This window comes from Prionailurus viverrinus, chromosome F2, assembly GCF_022837055.1.
Source record: "Prionailurus viverrinus isolate Anna chromosome F2, UM_Priviv_1.0, whole genome shotgun sequence".
NCBI classification, from domain to species: domain Eukaryota; kingdom Metazoa; phylum Chordata; class Mammalia; order Carnivora; family Felidae; genus Prionailurus; species Prionailurus viverrinus.
This window is the reverse complement of record NC_062578.1, coordinates 52043262-52064644: the sequence shown is the minus strand read 5'-3', so window position 1 is coordinate 52064644 and position 21383 is coordinate 52043262. Positions and strand designations below refer to the sequence as shown.

The 21383-nt window shown below is 38.6% G+C and overlaps 1 pseudogene; it reads right to left on the bottom strand.

Moving 5' to 3' along the window:
- LOC125156201 (60S ribosomal protein L18a-like) overlaps positions 1-20300 on the bottom strand; it is a 37531-nt pseudogene extending 17231 nt beyond the window's left edge.
- Positions 20301-21383: the final 1083 nt, after the last annotated feature.

Here is a 21383-nt window from a genome sequence, read left to right as displayed (position 1 = left end):
CTGTTTGGGTTGGGCTAAGTCATAGGGTAGCAAATTGGGGTACATAGGCCACATTTATTTTGCAGATGTGTTTTTTTGGGAGATACAATATTTACTTTAAATTGGCTTGAATGTCCTTAGATAGGGTGTAAGCTCTAGAATTCCCGTGGTTTCTATCACTTCTGTTATTTGCAGATGATGGATATGGTCATTCACGAGCTCAAACAAGCATGTGCGTTTGCCACCCCTGGACTCTCTAAGGTCTTTTTCAACACCTGACTATAAAGGACAAGATGCCATGTTAAGAGAGTTGTTGAAATGGAGGGATGTAAGCTTTACACTAAGAATAGTCATCACTGCTTGACTTTCAAACCCTTTCTGTACTCTTTATCCTTGGCATTCTAGCCCATAAAATCTAACTCTCATTACTTGAGCTTGTGGCTCACTTTGAAGATTTTATCTGTTGTCAAAATATTAACTTAACCTTTTCCAGTAAGAAATTTGATAACAATCCAATACATCTGTGGACCAAAAGATAACAAATCTTTTTGTTCCTGGTTGAAGAATAAATATGACCCAGTTCAGATATTTGAAGAAATACATATGAAGTAAGAAGTCTCTCTAATCATGCAAATATTGACTTCATCCTCGAAGTTCTTTTTTATTTCAGGGCATTGAGTTACAATGGTATTTTATTTTTTTTAGTGAACATTTTAACCACTGTGGTGGATAGACTTCATGTCCTACCGCTTATTTTAAGTTTCAGATGCTGAATTACTGTCTGATGAAGGGATGCTGACATTTCTTCTTCTCAGTAATAAAGAGCAACTGGGAAGAAAGAACAGTGTGTGTTGTGAGAAGAAGATAACACTATCCTCTTATTTGCCTTTCAGCTAGCATCCTTAATGAAAGAGGTCTTCTTTTTTTTCCCTTAGAGAGGGAGAGAGGGAAAGAGAGAGAGAGAGAGACAGAATAAGCAGGGGAGACAGGCAGAGGGAAAAAGAGAGAAAGAGAGAGAGAATCTCAAGCAGGCAAAGAAGTGTTCACACCTGTGCCTTCCTGAGCCACGTAGGAATCAGGTATGTTAGGTGTAATAACAGAGGCTGCGGGCAAAAAAAATGTCTTGAGAAATAGCTTAAACTAGTGACAACCCTGGAGGATAAATGAATTTCACAAGTCGTATTATCAGCTTGATCGTATGTGACCCCAATTAGCCAATTATGATTCATAATCCACAGCTGATACTAATCCAAATATGATAGCATTTGACAGGCAATAAATAATACATTCTTCACAAAGTCATGCTCAATTTAAGGCAGTTACACTTACTTAAAACATGAGGTACCTCCTGTTAATTTTCTGAGTATAAGATATCCCACAGTTTTGAATTAAATTTTTCAGATTATATTCAAAGGTGAAATTTACACTAAAATTTCATCCTGACGGTATTACAACTAGATTATATAAATATAAATATTAAGCACTTCAAAGTTAGCAACAGTTCTGCTCATGAGTTTTGTTTTTATATTTTTATGCTTTCCAAAAATAGTAAAAGGCACTAGTTGGAATTACTATATAGCTATGTAACACATAGCTTAAAAACAGTTGCCTTTTAAATTTTGCAACTTTTGGTTCACTTAATACAAAATATAAACATAAGTAAAAATGAAAATATAACTTCAGATATTCATGGACATGTTTTGGTTTCATGGGACACACTTGTGTTACCAGGGGTGCAATTTCACACATTAACGATAATCCCTTTGTGAACTCTAAATATCATGGATTTGCAGAAATGCAGACTTGCCTAGCTTCCTGATTATTTTTAGAAAATGCTCTAAAATTAGGAGATTAAAAAGCACATACAGTAAGGGCTCAGACACGCAGCATACCCATCTGTGAATCATTAACACCGTCATTTATAATGGTCTTTTCTCTTTGGTCTAAATTTTATTTATGATTATGTTGAATATTTATATATTTTTGGTACTGACAGTTGTTTAAAAAATTTGTTTTCAGTTCTTTCCTTCACAGCATTTCAAACAGTTAAAATTCTACATTACAAAAACAAAAAACAAAAAAACCCCGAGGCACAGAGTGGCAGTTGAAAATTGCCCCTTTCCCTTGTACTTCTCTGAACTGCATTTGTTGTTCTGAATATTCAGGCAAGCAAGATCATGTACACATCCCGTCTGAGAGCTTTTTCTATGTTTATATATGAGAATGTCAGGAATTTGTGTCAAAATCAGAATGCTTATCAGTTTTTCAGAACTCATCACGAAGACTCAGTAAGAGTAATGGCTGAAGAACTCTACGAGATGCTCTGATCTCAAGCCATGCCCCTGGCATTACAAAGAGGACAAGTTCTGTTAGGGCACAGACTGTGTATAAACAAGAGCGAGTGAGAGGTGGCATGATTCAGTGGAAGAAGAAGCATCTGGGCTAATGCCCTGTTTCTGCAACTTCTGTGTGACCCTGGGCTTGTGAGAACCAAATGAGACAGCATGGGTCAGAGAGCTTCATCTACACGAAGTCCCTTAAAAAACCTCATGTACCAACCAAATGTCCAAATTAAATCATTCTAGTGTACTCTAGTCTCCCCATGGGAGCCAGCAATCTGCCACTATTATACCTGGGAAGAAGTGATCCAGGAGAAGAAGTTCCCAAAGTTCTATTTCTACTGGAGCGAAAAATGAAAATAACTAGGCAATGTTGGTATACCCTCAGCCAAACTTATGTATGGCAGGCAAACTGGACTATGGTGCCAATCTCTCTTTGAGTTAATGTTTACTGCTAATTGCTCTGATCAAGAGTGTCGCAACCATGAACAAGACATCTGTGGATATTTTCCACCCATATGCAAGATCTATGCTTTGTTTGCAAAGAGAAGATGAAGCGGCAGGTAACTCTGAAAGGAGTCAAACTCCAGTGAGCAAACTGGGTTTGTTTTCATGGAAAGAAGAGGACAGTCACAATAGGACTAAGAAACTGCCAGATGTAGGAAAGTAATTACCAAACTAGAGGATTTCTAGAGATACCCAGAGAAAGAGGGTTACCTTCTCTTCTGTAGTGATGGAGCCGTTACAAATTAATGACCAGGTGAAAGCTATGGAAGGCCTTGGACTTGGAGGATTTTGAATGGGAGGGTCTAGAATTGCAGCTTCCTATACAGCCTGAACAACTGATTAACCAAGTTCTTTATTCATCAGCTGAAAGACCCATAGGACCATAAACGGCACTAAGAAGTGGGGATACAGCGGTGGAAAAAGACACAGCCTCTGCCCTCCAGAAGCTCACAAAGAAGCAATCACAGAAGGACCAATGAGTACTTTGATAGGGATGACCATAGGGTGCTGGGGAAACATGGAAGTGGGGGGGCATTGATTTCAGCTTTTGTAGAATCAGGGAGGTCTCACCAGAGGAAGTGATGCCCAAGTGGAGACCAGAAGGATCTTTTGAGAGTGGCCAGAAAAGGTGACCCAGAACAGCATGTGCAAAGGTCCAGAGGCAGGAGAGCTCAGCAAATGGGGAAAAGGGAGCAGCTCAGTATGGCTGGAAAGGGACATTGACAGCACACAGTGAAAGGGAACTTGACAAGAGATGGCGTGAAAAGGTAAGCAGAGACGGGATCACGAAGGGCCTTGTGAGTCGTGATCAGAGGTTTGGGAGATGGGGAACCAGAGGGAGGCAATGAGGAACTACTGAAGCCTAAGTACCTGAGCAAATCTCTAAGCTTCACTTCTTCACCTAATAGAAATAATTCTACTTGCCTCACTGAGTTACGATGAACATCAAACAAAAGTATACGGAGGACTCTGTAAACTATAGCGCTTTATAGAAACATGCTGTAACGTTACTCCTTTCCTCACTGGAAAAATACAAGAACCGAAACCAGATGTTCTTTAAGAGGTTTATTTTGTATTAAATGTGTCTTCCCCTCTTTACTTTAAAGGTATGTATTCTATCAATACATACCACGTACCAGTTCTTCACCACTTAGCTTATACTGCTTTGTTAAGTGGAAACAAAAAGCAAAACAGAGTGGGAAACAGTAAAAAACACCGAGCTTCCCTCTGCGGGTCATCGCTCAAAAGTCACGTGCGGCCCACACTGACTTGCCTATTTAAAAATACAGTGTAGGGGCGCCTGGGTGGCTCAGTCGGTTGAGCATCCGGCTTCGGCTCAGGTCATGATCTCACAGTTTGTGAGTTCGAGCCCCGCATCGGGCTCCGTGCTGACAGCTTAGACTGGAGCCTGCTTCAAATTCTGGGTCTCCCTCTCCGTCTGCTCCTCCCCCCACTTGTACTCTGTCTCTCTCTCTCCTTCAAAAATAAATAAATTAAAAAAACATTAAAATATTTAAAAAAATAAAAAAAAAATACAGTGTACACCCCCACCCCCAGCCCCTCTTAGCCTGCTCTTCATTCACTTTTTCCATTGTACTTATTTTCTTCTAACATATCAGCAAATTTGTTATTTATTAGTTCCAATATATAAGCTCCTTGAGGGCAGGGATCTTTATCTTTTTTGTTAGTTGATGGGTTTCTTATATTCATATAAGTTCTTAGCACTAGTAAGTGTTAATCAATATTGAATTAACTGAACGAATAACTAGATAAAAGGGAAGTCTGGTAGAAATCTTTGCAACAATTTATATTTTGAAAATAATATATGGTAAACAGAAATTACAAAATTAAGAATAAAAACTATTTGAAATGAGTTAAAAAATTTAAAGCCTTATTCCACACTTTCTTTTACAAGTGTTCCTATTAACTGGTTTCCTCTAGCTTGGATCTCTTAGCCTGTAGCTAGAAAGGCCACAGGCCTCATTTCCAAAAATACTCAAGTGTATGCTGGATTTAATTTCAGTGAGTTACAGAGAATTTGAATTCTGCTCCACGAGTTTTATTTGCCACCTTTATTGGATATGCCTTATTCCTATTATGCCGGTGGGCTCATTTACAAGCAAGGGGGTAAAGGCCACTTCCACTATTATTGCATGCTGGTAAAAGTGACCATAAGAACTAGATAAATGCTGTCTTTATTAATTTTTCCCCCATGAGGTATAGTTCTGGCATTGTTAAGGGGAAATGATGCTGCTATTTGGATAGGGAAGGTAATGATGTGACTGGTTGTTAGGAAAGCAAAAAGCAAGTTCTCCACATGCTTCTTTCTCAAACTCCTGAAAACAGGGCTCAGTTGTAATTTTATTTTATTTTTTTTAAACGTTTATTTATTTTTGAGAGAGAAGAAGGGAGACAGAGGACCCGAGGCAGGCTCCATGCTGACAACAGAGAGCATGATGCAGGGCTCGAACCCATGAGCTGGGATATCATGCTTAACCAACTGAGCCACCCAGGAGCCCCTCAATTGTAATTCTGAAGCAAGGGTTGCAAATTGGTGGTCCATAGGCCACATGTGGCTCCCACACAGAATCTCCCACCACCTACTTCTCCTCCTCGGTAGTACTTGCTCCCACAGGCAGGGGATTATATAAAGATTGAACACCTTTTGGGTGAAGAGAGACCAGTTCTGGTTCATTTGTACCCAACTCTGCTGTCTGTGGTTCATAGGTTCCTTTGGACTCTTAACAGCAATATGGATCGGTCTATTCTTACTAGTGTCCTTGGGCTCCAGATCCCATGCCTCATATCAGCCCAGGCTGGCATCCTCTGAAATTTTAGGTGCTGGTGATTTTTGGTTTCTTTAACGGAACTAGTTCTTAGAAGAGATTCTCTACTTGTTCACACTCAAGGCAGAAAGACAGATGAGAACTTCAAGAAGTCTCCAAACAGGAGCTATAACTCAAATAAATGATAAAGCTCTTAAAATGAAATAGCAGACAAGTAAGCAGTAGTTAGGGAATAGGTTTCCAAGGATTCTGTGGGGGCCCAACATCATGCCTCCATTCTTGTGTGTAACCAAGAGGACCCCTAACTTGACTAATTTCAAGACCACTTTTCCAAACTGTCAAGTGAACTTTTTCAAACTGTCAAGATGATTCGTTAATTTAATTTTGAATTAATTTAAAAGATGATGAGACTTTTCCTTACACAGCAATATTGATGTTAACATGCCGCTATTAAGGGTTTACTTCATCGGACACAAGAAAGAAACCAGCCCTCAAATCAGACAGAGCCACATGTCCTATAAACAGCCAGTTAGAGAATAAAAAACTAAGGCCTCAACAATCTATAGACACTTAACTTTCACTTGCCCTGTTTGAGACTGAGATATGGGCTTGCTGGGACCCTCAACTTCATTCCTTTCCGTATACAGCCTTGGAAAATAATCAAAATACATTCTAAACCTTGATTTCATGGTCTTATTTTCTGCAACCAGACTTGGTTAAATCAGAATCAAGTAAACCAGGTCGATACAGAACCTACTGTGCGCATGCTCCCATGCTAGGTCTACACGCTACAGGCAAAGAGCAATGAAATCAATCCCGGCAGTTTTCTATATGGCACCTGTATGCAAATTAGGAAAAAAAAGAACTCCTCTTGGTGGACGCAGCCCAACAAATGGGCTTGGTGTTATGGGGCTCGTCAATTTGGTGAGTAGAGTTAAGGTTGGTGTTCAGCTGCAAATCATAGGTTTAGTCGGGTGTCTTTGTGAAGGGGTCAACATACACACTCACACATGGTGGCCCTGAAAGTCCTACTCTTTGAACTCATGATCAGAATCTAATGGCCAATGAGATGATATTTAATGAATATCCTAGGATAGAGGTTAGTGCAGAAAAGTTATGCCTGAAATACCACAATCCAAAGGATGGGATTATTATACAGTTGAGGAATTGGGAAAAGCTTCACACAAAAAAATACCTGAAAGGCTGCAGCAGAAAGGAGGAGAGGGAAGATGGCTGAAAAAGGAACAGGACAGGGGAACATAGGAGCACGTTCAGGAAACATGATATGGTTCAGCACTGCAAGGGTTTATGTAATGTTTCTATAAAAGGTGGAAAAGGGAGGAGAGGCTTTGTAGTACATTGGGTCCACAATGTGGAAAGCACTGAAGGCCAAAGCTGAGGATTCTGTTTGTAATGTAGTAGCCATTGTCTAAATTGTTCTTGAGCAGGAACAGGTGATAAAAATAACAGCTAACAATTATTGAATACATACCACGTGCCAGGCATTTTGCTCAGCTCTTGGCATACAATATCTTACAATATCTCATTTAACTCTCATGACAATCCCAAGAAATATATACCCAAGAAAGATCTATCTATCTATCTATCTATCTATCTATCTATCTATCTATCTATCTTACAAATATATATCCCAAGAGAGATATAGATATTTATCTCCATTTTACAAATTAGGAAACTGACCCTAGGAAGGTTAATGTCCCCTCGGCTGTGCAGGCTAATAAATGAGAGCTGGAGTCAAGCCCTACCATATCAGAGCCCCTAAACATAAGTGTTCTTCTCATTAGACAAGTTGGAGTAATGTTTTGGCAGTAACAGGTAAAATTAATAAAAATGGAACAACAAGGATAGAAAGACGACTGCAATGTTCAGGTGAGAGACCATGAGGACATGAAGGAGCAAACTTTGCAAAGGAAAAGTTGATTTCACTGACAATTCAGGGGGAGCATATGTCAGACTTCGCATCTGCTTGTTTGGGAGAGAGAGTGTTGATACCATAGGTTTCAATGCAGAGCGGCAGTGCTACCGATAAAAATCAGAAAAAGGCAGGAGGTGATTTCCAGAGAGAGTGGAACCTAATGGGCGGGAGGGGCTGTTCAAGTGAAGATATTTGGGAGGCATGATGGCTGGAGTGGTAGCAGGCACATTAAAGACAAAAGCCATGCCCTAAGGACGGCAGAACAGACTAACAAAGCCCGATCACTCTCTGGAACCTGACCTGCACATCGCTGGTCACTTTGTATGTTTGTCTAAATAGTGTGGTTGTCTCTCTGTCCACGAGCTAAACAGAATCCCTTTTTGATATAGATATCATATATATTTTCACTGATATCATGGAAAACTTCGTCCGGATTACCCAGATTATTTTCACTGACATTCACAACTTAGGGAAACAAGGTTGAGGATTCTCTGTCATCCCACTGTAATTCTTCTGCTGCATTCATGGAACGAAAGGGTTTTATTCTTTCATAAAGTGCTAATCCAGGTAATGTCCATATAAAGTAGGGAAGGAGTTTTGGAACAGTTTACTCAAAATTTGGACAGGGAGGAAATTTTCACATGAAAGGAAATCAGAAGTATTTATTTAGTTATTTATTTTAAATTTTTTTTAACGTTTATTTTTTAGACAAAGACAGAGCATGAACGGGGGAGGGGCAGAGAGAGAGGGAGACACAGAATCGGAAGCAGGCTCCAGGCTCTGAGCCATCAGCCCAGACCCCGCCGCGGGGCTCGAACTCACGGACCGTGAGATCGTGACCTGAGCTGAAGTCGGACGCTTAACCGACTGAGCCACCCAGGCGCCCCCAGAAGTATTTAAAATTTAAAAGTAAGAGCGCCATGCCTTTATTTCTAGGAAGAAAGTGCAGGATCAAAACAGGGCTTTATATTTATAAACATGAGAGTTGGTCTTCATATTTTCCTAAAAAGAAGTATCTAAAAGAAATCTTCTAGCTACACGATGTGGGATTCTGGACTTTGCTAGGATCAACTACTAAAGACATGGTGACTTTGGCTGGCCACAAATCCAATCCTATCCCCAAATGGCCACATGAGGAAGAAAAGAGGAGGGAGCCTCCGGTTGCATTTGAGGGCATGATACATGATTAAGAGAAATTATTGTCCCTTTGTGAGAGGAGATTTACAGTACCCTGCCCCATGGTGGGGGCCACCCTGTGAGGGGGACACGGACAAACGAGAGCAGGTTAGAAAGCAACCAGGCTGAAAGGTGTGGTGAGAAGAAAGGCTGGAGAACGAGGAATGTTAGGCCTCTGGAAGAGTTCTAGGTGGGACAGAAGTTACCATTCTCCTAACTAGTTGCCTTCACCAACTCTCGTCCTCCTACGGTCTATTTTCCTTTCCATATGTATGCTGAGCTCCTCATCAGGAATAAGGTTATTCCTCTGATTAACAATTCTCCAAAAATTTCTTGTAGTTTAGAATAAACTTCTCTCGTGATTTAGAATAAAATCCAAGCTCCTCAGCATGGCCTGGCCTCTGTTGCCTTCCCTGCATGCTTCTCTACTACTGCCATATGGCTGTTTTTCTCTTGCACCCAGACACTCCGAACTCACTTCCACCTCTGGGCCTTTGCACATGCTGTTCCTTCGGCCTGGCCTGCTGTCCCCTAGAGTTTCAAAAGCTTGTTTTTTTTCCAATTCAGTGTCATTTCCCTAGAGAAGTATGCCCTAAATACTTCTGGAGTCAGAGGGGTTTTGCGTCAAATCCTGGTTCCACCTCTTAGGATCATGTTGGCCTTGCCTCAGCATCTTCTTCTGTAAGGTACAGCAGCAACTTGAGAGTTGCTACGAGAAATCAAGCAAAGCAAGTCACAGAAGACACTATGAACACTGCCTTTCACTTGCTCTTCTCATAGTGACCTGTAAACATTAGTTATCATTATTACTACTTACTGTATCTATCATAACCTTAAAATGATTTTATTGATACTTTTCCTTATTTATTGGCTGTTTCCTCACACTACAATATAGATTTTATCAGTGCAGATTTCCTGGTTTTCACTTCTCCACTTTGAGTGCTTCTAACAGCCCCAAGCTCATCATAGGCACCCAATAAATAATTCGTTCACGTTTAATAGGGGAAGGACAATATGGCAAAGCAGGAAGTGACTTTTCAGTAGTCTTAATCCTAAATTTCCACCATTTGTGTCACCTTGGTCACTCTGGGGCCTCAGTTTCCTGAGTGTATGACTCTTTAGCATGACTCTTTTTTTAATGTTTATTTTTTAGAGAGAAAGAGAGAGATACAGAGAGACAGAGAATGAGCAGAGGAGGGGCAGAGAGAAAGGGAGACACAGAATCGGAAGTAGGCCTTAGGCTCTGAGCTGTCAGCACAGAGCCCAATGCGGGGTTCAAACTCACAAGCCGTGAGATCATGACCTGAGCCAAAGTCATACACTTAGCCCATGAGCCACCCAGGCGTCCCCATTTTAGTATGACTCTTAATAGGAGATTCATCTTGTTAATTTTATAAGGGTAGGATGTGTGAGAAAAGTAAAGTCATGTATCAGGCAGCAGGGGGCAGCAGTGTGCCAAAAATGCACCTGTAGCTTTAAGATCCTGGTGTCCTCTCTTCTCCCTTTAATTGAATAACTTAGAATTAAATATTCCATCAAGTCATTACATTTTGCAAGATGAAGATAAAACTGATATCTTTGGAGAAATGCTGTGTATACTCTTTTCTTCCTGTAAAAATGGAGTTTTCAATTAAAGGATCAAGGAAAACTCATTCTTTCTTTCTGATTTTATTTCCAAGTGGGAAGCAGTTAGTCATGGAACCTATAAGAATCAGACTTAAAAACTGTGGTGTTGGTGGCAGTGATAGTTCCAGTTCCACTCTTTACTAGCTGTATGACCTTGGAATTTTGGGAATAAATAATAAAAAGGTAGCTTGTCGGAGGCACCTGGGTGGCTCAGTTGGTTAAGCCTCCAACTCTGGATTTCAGCTCAGGTCATGATCTCATGGTTAGTGAGTTCGAGCCCCTATCAGGCTCTGCACTGAGTGTGGAGTCTGCTTGGGATTCTCTCTCCCTCTCTCTGCCTCTCTCTCTCTTGCTCTCAAAGTAAATAAATAAACTTTAAAAAAAAAAGTGGCTTGTTTTTAATAATACTATTTAATTTTCAGACCAACCCTGTGAGTTAGATTTTAAAACACCAAGCAATGAGAGATTAAGTGATTTGTCTAAGATCATGCAGCAGAGATACATAAAGTCTGATAGGAAGCTTTTAACTATAATGTCATATGGTAAAAAAACTGCTTGGTTTGGGGTACCTGGCTGGCTCAGTAGGAAGAGAGTATGTGGCTTTTGATCATGGGGTTCTTGATCTTGGGGCTTGAGTCCCAGGCTGAGTGTAGAGATTACTTAAAAGAAAGAAACTTAAAAAAATAAATAAATACTTCAGCCCTAAAGAAAAAGAATTTGCTTGGTTTAAAAGTAAATGAGAAATTATACTAATTTCTTGTAAATAAATGAAAACAAAGAAGCAAAAAATATACTCCCCCTTGCTTGAAAAATTAGATCATTAAATAAAAGATTCAGTATTAAGTTAACCCAATATGTGGAAATGCCACTAAAAGTAATTCAAAACACCTTAGGCATCCTTCTGAGATCTATCTCATGCCATCACCCTGCTTTCTCTTTACCGTTGTTGTTCATATAGTTCTGCTAGACTTACTTTCATGGGCCTATCATTCTGAGTAATTAAAAAAAATTTTTTTAATGTTTTTATTTATTTTTGAAGGAGAAAGAGACTGAGCATGAGCTGGGGAGGAGCAGAGAGAGAGGGAGACACAGAATCTGAAGCAGGCTCCAGGCTCTGAGCTGTCAGCACAGAGCCCGACACAGGGCTCGAACTCACAAACTGCGAGATCCTGACCTGAGCCAAAGTCGGACGCTCAACTGACTGAGCCACCCAGGCACCCCTGTCTTCAGGCATTCTAGTATCTGTTTTGTTTTTTCTCTTTTCACCCAACTCAAAAATAATGGTAGTGCTCATCGGTTCAAATATTAACATTTCCATCTAGGAATGCCCTAAGAAAGGGGAATACACACCAGAAAGAAAGAGAAACCTATGGAAGGGATACCGAGAGATTTGAAGAAGAGGAAGAGGTGAAAAGGCAGGTAGTAGGTTTATCTAGGCAAAGCAGCAGCCATGAATGTGCATATACATCAAACAGAAACCCATTAATGATCACACATTGACCTATTTGGACTTCTACGAGAAATTCAGCCCATTATTTTAGAACATTCTATAGTCAAAGTCCATCTTAAAAAAGAAACAACTGTAAAGTTGCTTTGTATTTTCAAATTTAACCATATAGGTATGACAAGGAGACTTTCCAGAGATATTTCTGTGAACCTCAAGAGGACCCACAGTGCTGCCTGGCAGGTGTACTGTCTTTTCCCATTATGCACTCTCCCACCATTTTCCCACTCCTAAAAAAGCCCTAATAAACTCTTCCTCCATCCATATTTTCAGTTGATGATCTTGGTACTTAACGGAAAGAGTGAAGCATTCAGAGAACTTGCAGAAACTCTTAGTGCCACATCAGTGCTCCTACTAGCACCCGCAGCCACTCACTCATCTTCTTATCTGCTCCTATTTTAGCTCATTTAGCCCCTTCTTCTTCCAGCTATTCAAAGACAATTCTTCTGGAACTCTCTACTGCACATTGTCACATTTCCCCCTCTCTACTAGATTACTCGCATTCACATAAAAACATGCTGTTATTTCTTCCATCTTAAAAAAGCTCTCTCTTGACCCAATTTACTCCGTGGGTGAGTACTCTCTTCTTCTACTGCCCTATGCAGAAAAGCTCCTCGAAATTTTCTATATTTGCCATTTCTAATACCTCCCACGTTCTCTCTCTCTCTTAAATTCAGTCCAGTTGGGATTCCAGCTGACTATTGCACTGAAACTGTTCTTGTTCAAGTCATCAACGTCTTCCATCCACCTTCATAAAACCAATGGTCATCTCAGTTCTCACTCAACATCTTGACCTCTACGTCCTTCCTCATTCACTTTCTTCACTGGCTTCTATGACACCACAGTCTCATAGTTTTACTCCTACTGAACTGGTTGTTCCTTCAGGTCTTCTCCCCAAACTGGAGGCACCTAGGTTTCAGTTCTTGGTCATCTGTCCATGCTTCCTCTTTTGGTGAGCTCATCGTGGTTTTTGTTATCATCTCTATATTGGAAACTCCCAAAGCAATATTTCCAGCATAGATTTTTTTCCCCCTGAACCCCAGATCCATATAGCCAACTTGCTTATTCTCCACCTGGACACCTAAGTTGACATCTCAAACTTAACATATTCAGAAATAAACTCATGAATTCCCTGCAAACATTCACCCTCATCTTTTCCATTTCACTTGAGGAAAAATCAATTTGCTCAGGCCAAAAAACCTGGGAGGAATACTTAACTCTTTATTTTGGTTATCTTTACTTTTACTCTCTCAAACCCCACATCCCATCCATCAAGATAATTTGTTGGCTCTACATTTAAAATATAAACAGAATGTGACCACCTCTCATTACTTCCATCACTACCATCTTGGTCTAAACTGTCACTATTTCCCACCTGAATCACAGCAATAACTTTCTAACTGGTCTGTTTCCATTCTTACTGATCCAGTGCTCTACTCTCTCCATTCCAATTAGAATAAGTCTTTTAGGGGTGCCTGAGTGGCTCAGTTGGCTAAGCACCTGGCCCTTGATTTTGGCTCGGGTCATGATCTCACGGTTCGTGGGATAGAGCCCTGTGTCAGGCTCCATGCTGACAGCATGAAGTCTGGTTGGGATTCTCTCTTTCCTCTTCTCTCTCTGCCCCTCCAGTGTACATGCACCCCCCCCCCACCCTCTCTCTCTCAAAATAAATAAATAAACATTCTTTTTAGAAAAGCAAATGCATATTATGCCCTAGCAGCGATTAGTGCTATGAAGGAAAATAAAGGTTGCTCTTGAGAAAGTCACCTAAACTCCTGCTCTCTCTCTCAAAATAAAAAAATAAGAGTGTTTCTAATGTTAGTCAGATCTTGCCATTTCTTTTTTTACAATCATTTATCACTTTATTTTTACTCTAGGTAAGAGATATAGTCCTACAATGCAGAATAAAATCTTCTAAGATGCTACATGATGTCACCCCCCCCCCCATTATCTCTCCAAACTCATTGCCTATTTACTCTCCCCTATTCACTTCATTCCAATTCATTCACTTGGATGTTCCTGAAGTACATAAAGCAAGTTCCTGCCTCTGGGCCTTTCTTTCCTTCGTCCTGGAATTCTTTTTCCCCAGGTATCTGTATTGCTAGCCCTCCTAAAAGGGCTCATCTTTGTCATCTTAATGAGACTTACCCTTACTACCATTAAAGAAAATTACAACACACCCCTTCCCTGGCACTCCTGATTTACCTTTACTATTTTCTTTATTCATTAGCACTTATCACTTAATTTATTATAAAATTTACTTATTTATGATGTTCATTCTTTTTTTTTTTATCTCTATCTACTGACATATAAGCTCCAAGAAGAACCAGATTACTATAGTATGTAGAATGGTAAATAATGAGATAATGTTAAAAAAAACTGTAATAAATTCCCTTGGGCAGAAAATATAACTTGTATTCTGAATAATGGGTACATAACCTAGTATATTAGTTCAGACAAAAGTTGCCTGAGATGATAGGAGATAAAAATGAACACGGGAACGTGTGATTCACTAAGTTATTAAGAAAAGTGGTGGGCTTGAAAAACCCCATTGAAAGAAGAGATTTGGCTTGTTAACCTGTATTTTGGTAGAATTTTCCCAGAAGAAGCACTAAGAATCCCAGAATCACCATCCAGAAACATCCACAACCCAAATCAATGACCACAGTTGCTACAGTAGGCTGGAGATGATGGTAACAGTCTCCTTGGTTGAATTAGAATTTTTAACACCAGGAAGGTATACCAAAAACTACAGTGATGGTAAAGAAATACATATTGCACAAATCGGGTTTATGAATTTTCTAAAACATGATGGTTTGATTATGTTTTGTCTCGTTAGAATCTTAGTTTTAATTTTTACCAAAGTTTCATATGAACTAAAGAAGCTAACAATTAGTTCTTTTGGGCATCTTATAAAATAAAGCGGTTCCTCCAATCTCTTTCCACTCCCCAGAGCCAGTCTCCAGCTCTCTCCATTCTGAGCTGCTCCAATCTGGACTGCTGTTATCTAGGATAGCTATCTCAGGGGAACTGCCCTTCAGGAGGTCCCCTTCACTTCTCCCTTAGGGGTATCTCCTGCTGCCTGGATTCTATTGCTTTCTCTTTCTTGTTTGAGTTCCTTATATTGACAGAGCACCCAAGAAAGGGAGCATGGGAGGTAAAATTTAAAGACATGCATGTATGAAAATGCCTTTATTCTACTCTCACATATTACTTATAATTTCAGTAAAACTTCTAGTAGGAAATAATTCATCATTGGAATTTTGAAGGCATACGCCATTGTCTTCCAGCTTCTAGTTTGGTGCAGAGAAGTTCTATACCATTCTGATTCTTGATCCAGTAAATAAATATGTCTTCCCGAAGATGTGAGGATCTTTTCTTTGTCACAAGTTTTCTTAAGTTTCATAATATGTCTGAGTGTGGGTTTATTCTTTTTCATTGTTCTTGGTACTGGGATATTTCAATTTGGAAACTCATGTCTTTCAGTTCTGGGAAATTTTCTTGAGTTATTTCTCTGACTTCTCTCCACGCCAATTTTTCCCCCTTGTGTCTTTTTTTTAAACTCTTGTGTAGATGATAGACTTCCATGACTGGCCCTCTAATTCTCCTATTTATTTTTCTCTTATTTTCATCCCTTTATCCTATTGTTCTACTTTGGGGAAGATTTCCTTCAAAAGCTTTTACGGAGTTTTTCATTTACGCACTCATATCTTTAATATTTTAGAGCTTTTATTTTTTGTTTTTGGAATATTCATTTTTCTACATATGAAATATTTTATCTTGTTATGAACATTAATGATGTTTTAGAAGTTGCCCCCCCCCTCCACTGGAATATTTTCTGTTCCTTCCAAATGTTTTTTTGTTTTTGTTTTTTTTCTGTGTTTGGTTCGGTCAATATTCTCATATCAGAAGGTTTAAGAGTACTTAAATTAAGAATTTAAAACTTTAAATTCTGGAATGCACCTTAACAGCTTTTCTACTTAGGAGCAGGACACTAAAAAACCTTACTGGCAGTGAGGCTTGTAGGCTGTACTCTTTACTGTTAGAGCCTCTGGTGGAGCTGATTCATAGAATTCTTTTAACGTTTATTTAGTTTTGGGACAGAGAGAGACAGAGCATGAACGGGGGAGGGGCAGAGAGAGAGGGAGACACAGAATCGGAAACAGGCTCCAGGCTCTGAGCCATCAGCCCAGAGCCCGACGTGGGGCTCGAACTCACAGACCGTGAGATCGTGACCTCACAGATCATAGAATTCTTAATGTCAGTAACTTCAGGTCTTTTCTCTTGGGTCAATCTACTTTATAAACCGACTTTTTAGTCTTATCTTCAGACTCAGTATGACCAACTGACTTTCGGGAATTCTGCACTGCAAATATGGTGCCTCTTAGCTTCTCTGTTAGCTTCTCTCTCTCCTAAGCTCTCTGCTTTCCAGTTTCCAAAATTGTTTGCTATTATTCCCTCTTTCAATTTTGGTTCTTTTTGTCCTATGTTTCATTCTTTTCTTTTATTTTTTTAAGTTTATTTTTATTTATTTTTTAGAGAGACAGAGACAGTGTGAGCAGAGAAGTGGCAGAGAGAGAGCGTGCAAGAGAGAATCCCAAGCAGGCTCCATGCTGGTGGCACGGAGCCCGATGCAGGGCTCAAACATGACTTGAGCCGAAACCAAGAGTCAGACATTTAACTGACTGAGCCACCCAGGTGCCCCAATGTTTCCTTCTTTTAAAAAATCACTTTACTGGAGGCAACTGGGTGGCTCAGTTAGTTAAGTGTACAACTCCTGATTTCAGCTTAGGTCATGATCTCTTGGTCTTGAGATAGAGCTGCGTCAGGCTCTGCATGAGGCATGGAGTCTGCTTAAGATTCTCTCTCTCCCTCTGTTCTGCTCCCACCCACACATGCATGCATGAGCTCTCTCGCCCTCTACCTCTCTCAAACAAAAATCACTTTACTATGTATATGGTTGAGTTTTGAAATGAAACTTTAATGGTTATATTTCACCTGCCATCTTTAACAGAAAGCCTTGTTTCCAGTCATGATTTTAAGATGTTTGAAATGCTTAGGAAAATCTAATTTACTACATTTATAGATATGATTTGTTTTATAGGAGTTGTTTAAGTACCTAGAAATTATTGGCTTATTATATTTTAAATTTGCCCCATCAAGCATTTTTAGTGTTTGTTAAAAAACTGTAGTTTAAAATATTTAAGGAAGCTTATTTAACTAGGTTTGTAAATGGAAATAAATCTCAAGGGAACTTAATCTGTTCAACTTATGAGTTAATGGAATCAAGTAACTATATATTTTTTGAGCAAGAGAGATTGCATAAGAAAGAACATATGGGGAAAAGAGTGGGGAGAGGGGCAGAAGGAGAGAGGGAGAGAGAGAGAGAGAGAGAGAGAGAGAGAGAGAGAGAGAGAAAATCTTAAGCAGGCTCAGTGTGGAGCGAAACATGGGGCTCGATCTCACAACCATGAGATCATGACCAGTGCTGAAATCAAGAGTGAGATGCTTACCTGACTGAGCCACCCAGGTGCCTCTCAAATAACTATATTTTTATACAAAAATACCTAGACCTATGAATTGTGCTTAAACGTAAAGGAAAAACTGTGCTTTCTAATTAATATTCAGTTTATAGAAGTTACATATTTTAACCCAAATAACTTTAAATAGTCTTTTTCACAAAAGACCAACAAATAATCCCTCCTCCCAACTAAAAACCTAATTGATGAATCTGGAGGACATAATGCTAAGTGAAAGAAGCCAGATAAAGAAGAATCACCACTATGTGATACCACTTATATGAGAAATCTAAAATAGCCAAACTCATAGAAGCAGAGTGAAATGGTGGTTACCAGGGGCTTGGGGGAATTATTAGTCAGAGAGTACAAAGTTTCAGTTATGCAAGATGAGTAAGTTCTAAAGATCTACTGGGCGACATAATGCATATAGTTAACATTAATGTATTGTATACTAACATAAATTCTAAGAGGGTGTATCTTATGTTAAGTGTTCTTATCATAAAAATAAGTAAGAAGAGTGGGAGAAAACTTTTGGAGATGATGGATATTTATGGGATAGATGGCCTCACAGATACATACTTATCTCCAAACTAATCAAGCTGTAAGCATATACACTGCTTTTTGTATATCAATCATACCTCAGCAAAATTTTTTTGTTTTAACTCCTAATTGATGGGAATAAGTTTAAAAATAGCATAACTACATCTGTCATAGAAGTACAGAAGTTATGGAAGTAGAAGTTTGATTCAGTTTTGGCTGAGGACCAAGGCTGAAAGTGAAGTAGGTACCAAATATCTCCATATCCTAAAAGTGATGCTAAGAGACTATAAACACGGTTTGGCCACCATTGGCCCACCACATACCTACGAGGTATGAAACAGTTGATATGGAAGATGCCAAAAAAGAATTTATTTGAAGAAACTGGCCAACATATTGTGTTTCTATCCCCAAACCCACATGTTTGGGGAAGAGGACAAGGAAATCTTCCTCCCCATATCAAGTCAAGTGAGAGTCATCAAAACGAATAGTTAGAGAACCTACCTACATTTGGCTGGCCAGAGAAACAGAAGGAGTCTGTGTAGGCATTGAACTTCACTTCCACCAATGGCAGAGCAAAGTAGTCTATTTTCTGGAAACCAGATTTCATGGTAGGTTACTACCAAGATGCCACAGTAGCTAATTCTGTGGAGTTGTTAGAAAAGGACTCATGCAAGTAGAACACCTAGTGAGAGAAGGGGTATTCCAGAAGACACCTTAAGGGCTAGCAGTATAGAGTAATTATATGTAGTTAAACATCCTCTGGCATAATTCTTAGAAGTCCATAGAAATTCATCTACTATCTGAAATGAGTATTGTAACAAAGTAAGTCAAATAGCTTGTTGGCTATGTTATTAGAGTCCATCAGAAAATGGTGCTCCCTTCTTATTTCATTGGCTAAAGACTTTGCTAGACTAGAAAGAAATAAAATACTATTATAATTATGGTTGCAATTACTTGTTATTTTCCAACTATTACTAAAAAGGCCCCTGGAAAAGTCAAAAGTCTTCATTTTTCTCTTTTCTATCCCAATTTTCTACAAAATCTCCTATTTGTTTCATGGCACTTTGTGACCAATTCTATAGGCTTCTCGAAAATCTCACTATAGTATACATTAATGATTCCTTCACAAAATAAGCCTGCTAGTCAAGCAATAAGTTTTAATAGTTATTTTCCTAAAACCAGGAAATACAACACTGTTTGTGGCTTCATGATTTTTCTTTTTCTACTTTATAAAATGTGGTGTTCCCCCCTCCCAACTTTGTTATTATTCAGCTTTATGCATAAACTCAATAAGGAATTTTGCTTTTTAAGATTAGCAAAGGCAAAGTTGAAATGTTGTAAAAGCCTCTCTATTTTTATTTCAAAATAAAAGTATTCTCCATTGTTGAATACTTACCACCAAGAAGAAATTATAGTAAGTTCTACAATGGCAGGGACATTTCTGCTTTGTTCATCATGCTAGATATCCATAACACAGAATAAATATGGAAAAGGAAATCACACTGTCCTCAGGTTTGCTACTTTTAGCTGTCTCACAGAACAAGTGCCTTGTTTTTAGCATATAATTCACTTTTATACCTCCACATAATCTTGTCTTACCTAACCTAGTAGGCTTTTGTTATTTTTATTTCTTTCCAAGTGAGCTACCATGAGTTTTGGCCAATATTTTTCTTTACATTAAAACAACAACAAAACAAAACAAAACAAAAAAACCCCACCTGACTTGCTATGTTTTTTTATCAACTATTTTTATAAATCATCTGATAGCATTAGAAAATTTATCAGTCACTGGCTATAAAAGGTTACTTTTTCCGATTTTTTTCCATATTAACAATTCTTTTGAGAATCTAAATATTGTTACCTTATTGTAAATACATGTGAGATAAAATGTATTACAATTTCATTTTGTTCATCTGTTCTACTGTTTAGAGAGAAAAGGACATTTGCTTCTAGAAATTTCTACAGGGAAATATGAAATGTAAGGAAGAAAAATCAAACAATATTAATAGAAATAATATAAATGTTTTAAGAGTTTTTTCAAAACTCCTACCAAAGTATCACATTATTATAGTTAGCTAATATAAGTAGTGCTTTTTTCTTAAAGTCAAAGGTTGGCAATTTTTGGTACTTACTCAATAATAGGGCCACTATACAGATCTCCAAATCCACTGTTATTTGCATACGATTCTACAATTTAGTTAATTTCCATGTTTTGCTAGCAGGACTATGCTTTCCCCAACTAATGATTGACATTTCAAGTAAATGAGAAATAGGATAATAGAAAGGCATGATTTCAGAAACTTACTTCTCAGCTTCATACATATGGGGCATATTTCCTTGGAATTCAGCCTTCTGTAGCAGTGGGTTGGCGACTTCTCTTTCAAACATTCTTGCTATTTCACTGGGTTTATTTCCATCCTAAATTCTAAATATCCAAGTACAAAGTGTCTTTGAATAGCACCATTTTTTATCCATCTTTAGCAAACTGTCAAAGTGAGAAGTCTACACCTTCCCACTTGTCTCCTTCTGACTAATTTTGAGAAGATTTTAGAGCTGGGCAAGACAGTGGTAGCCCAAAGAATGAAGAAACAAATATGTGTTTTAGGTTCAAAAGAGCAAGTTATTCATTTACGCAAGGAATGTTCTGGGAAATATTTAGCTTCTGAAATTAAACACATTTAGAAGGCTGGAAAACATTTAAATATGCTGGCCCCATATTGTTCCTTGCAAAGTATTAGCTTCAGTGATATTACATTTTCTGAAATCAAAGCTATATTGCTTCATCAAAAAGTTGAAGAGGATATAATGTTTTACAGACAATAACCAGTGTTGACAAAGATGTGGAGAAATTAGAACCCTAGTGCACTAAATGCAGGACTGTGAAATGGTGAAATCGTTATGGAAAACAATTTGGAGGGTTCTCAACAAATTAAAAATAGAACTACGAAAGATCCAACAGACTACTTCTGTATCTATATACACAAGAATTGAAAACAAGGTCCCAAAGAGATATTTGCACCCCCATGTTCACGGCAGCACTATTCATCATAGCCAAGAGTTGTAAGCAACCTGAATGTCTACTAATCGATAAATAGATAAATAAAATGTAGCATGTGTGTGCAATGCAATAATATTCAGCCTTAAAAAGGAAGGAGATCTATCTTGTCAGACGTTCCAAGATGGATGAACCTTGAGAACTTTATACTAATGAACATAAAGCGTTTTGTTTTGTTTTCTTCACTAATAAGTAAAAGAAGCCAGTCAAAAAAAGACAAATACTGCATGATTCCAGTTATATAAGCCATCTAAAGTAGTCAGATTCAAAGAAACAGGAAGTAGAATGGTAGTTACCAAGGGTTAGCATTAAGGGGACAAGGGAAAATGGGAAAAAAATCAGGTTTATAAAGTTTTTGATATACAAGATGAAAAAGTTCTGCATCTCTCTTTTTAAACAGTGCAAATATTCTTAAC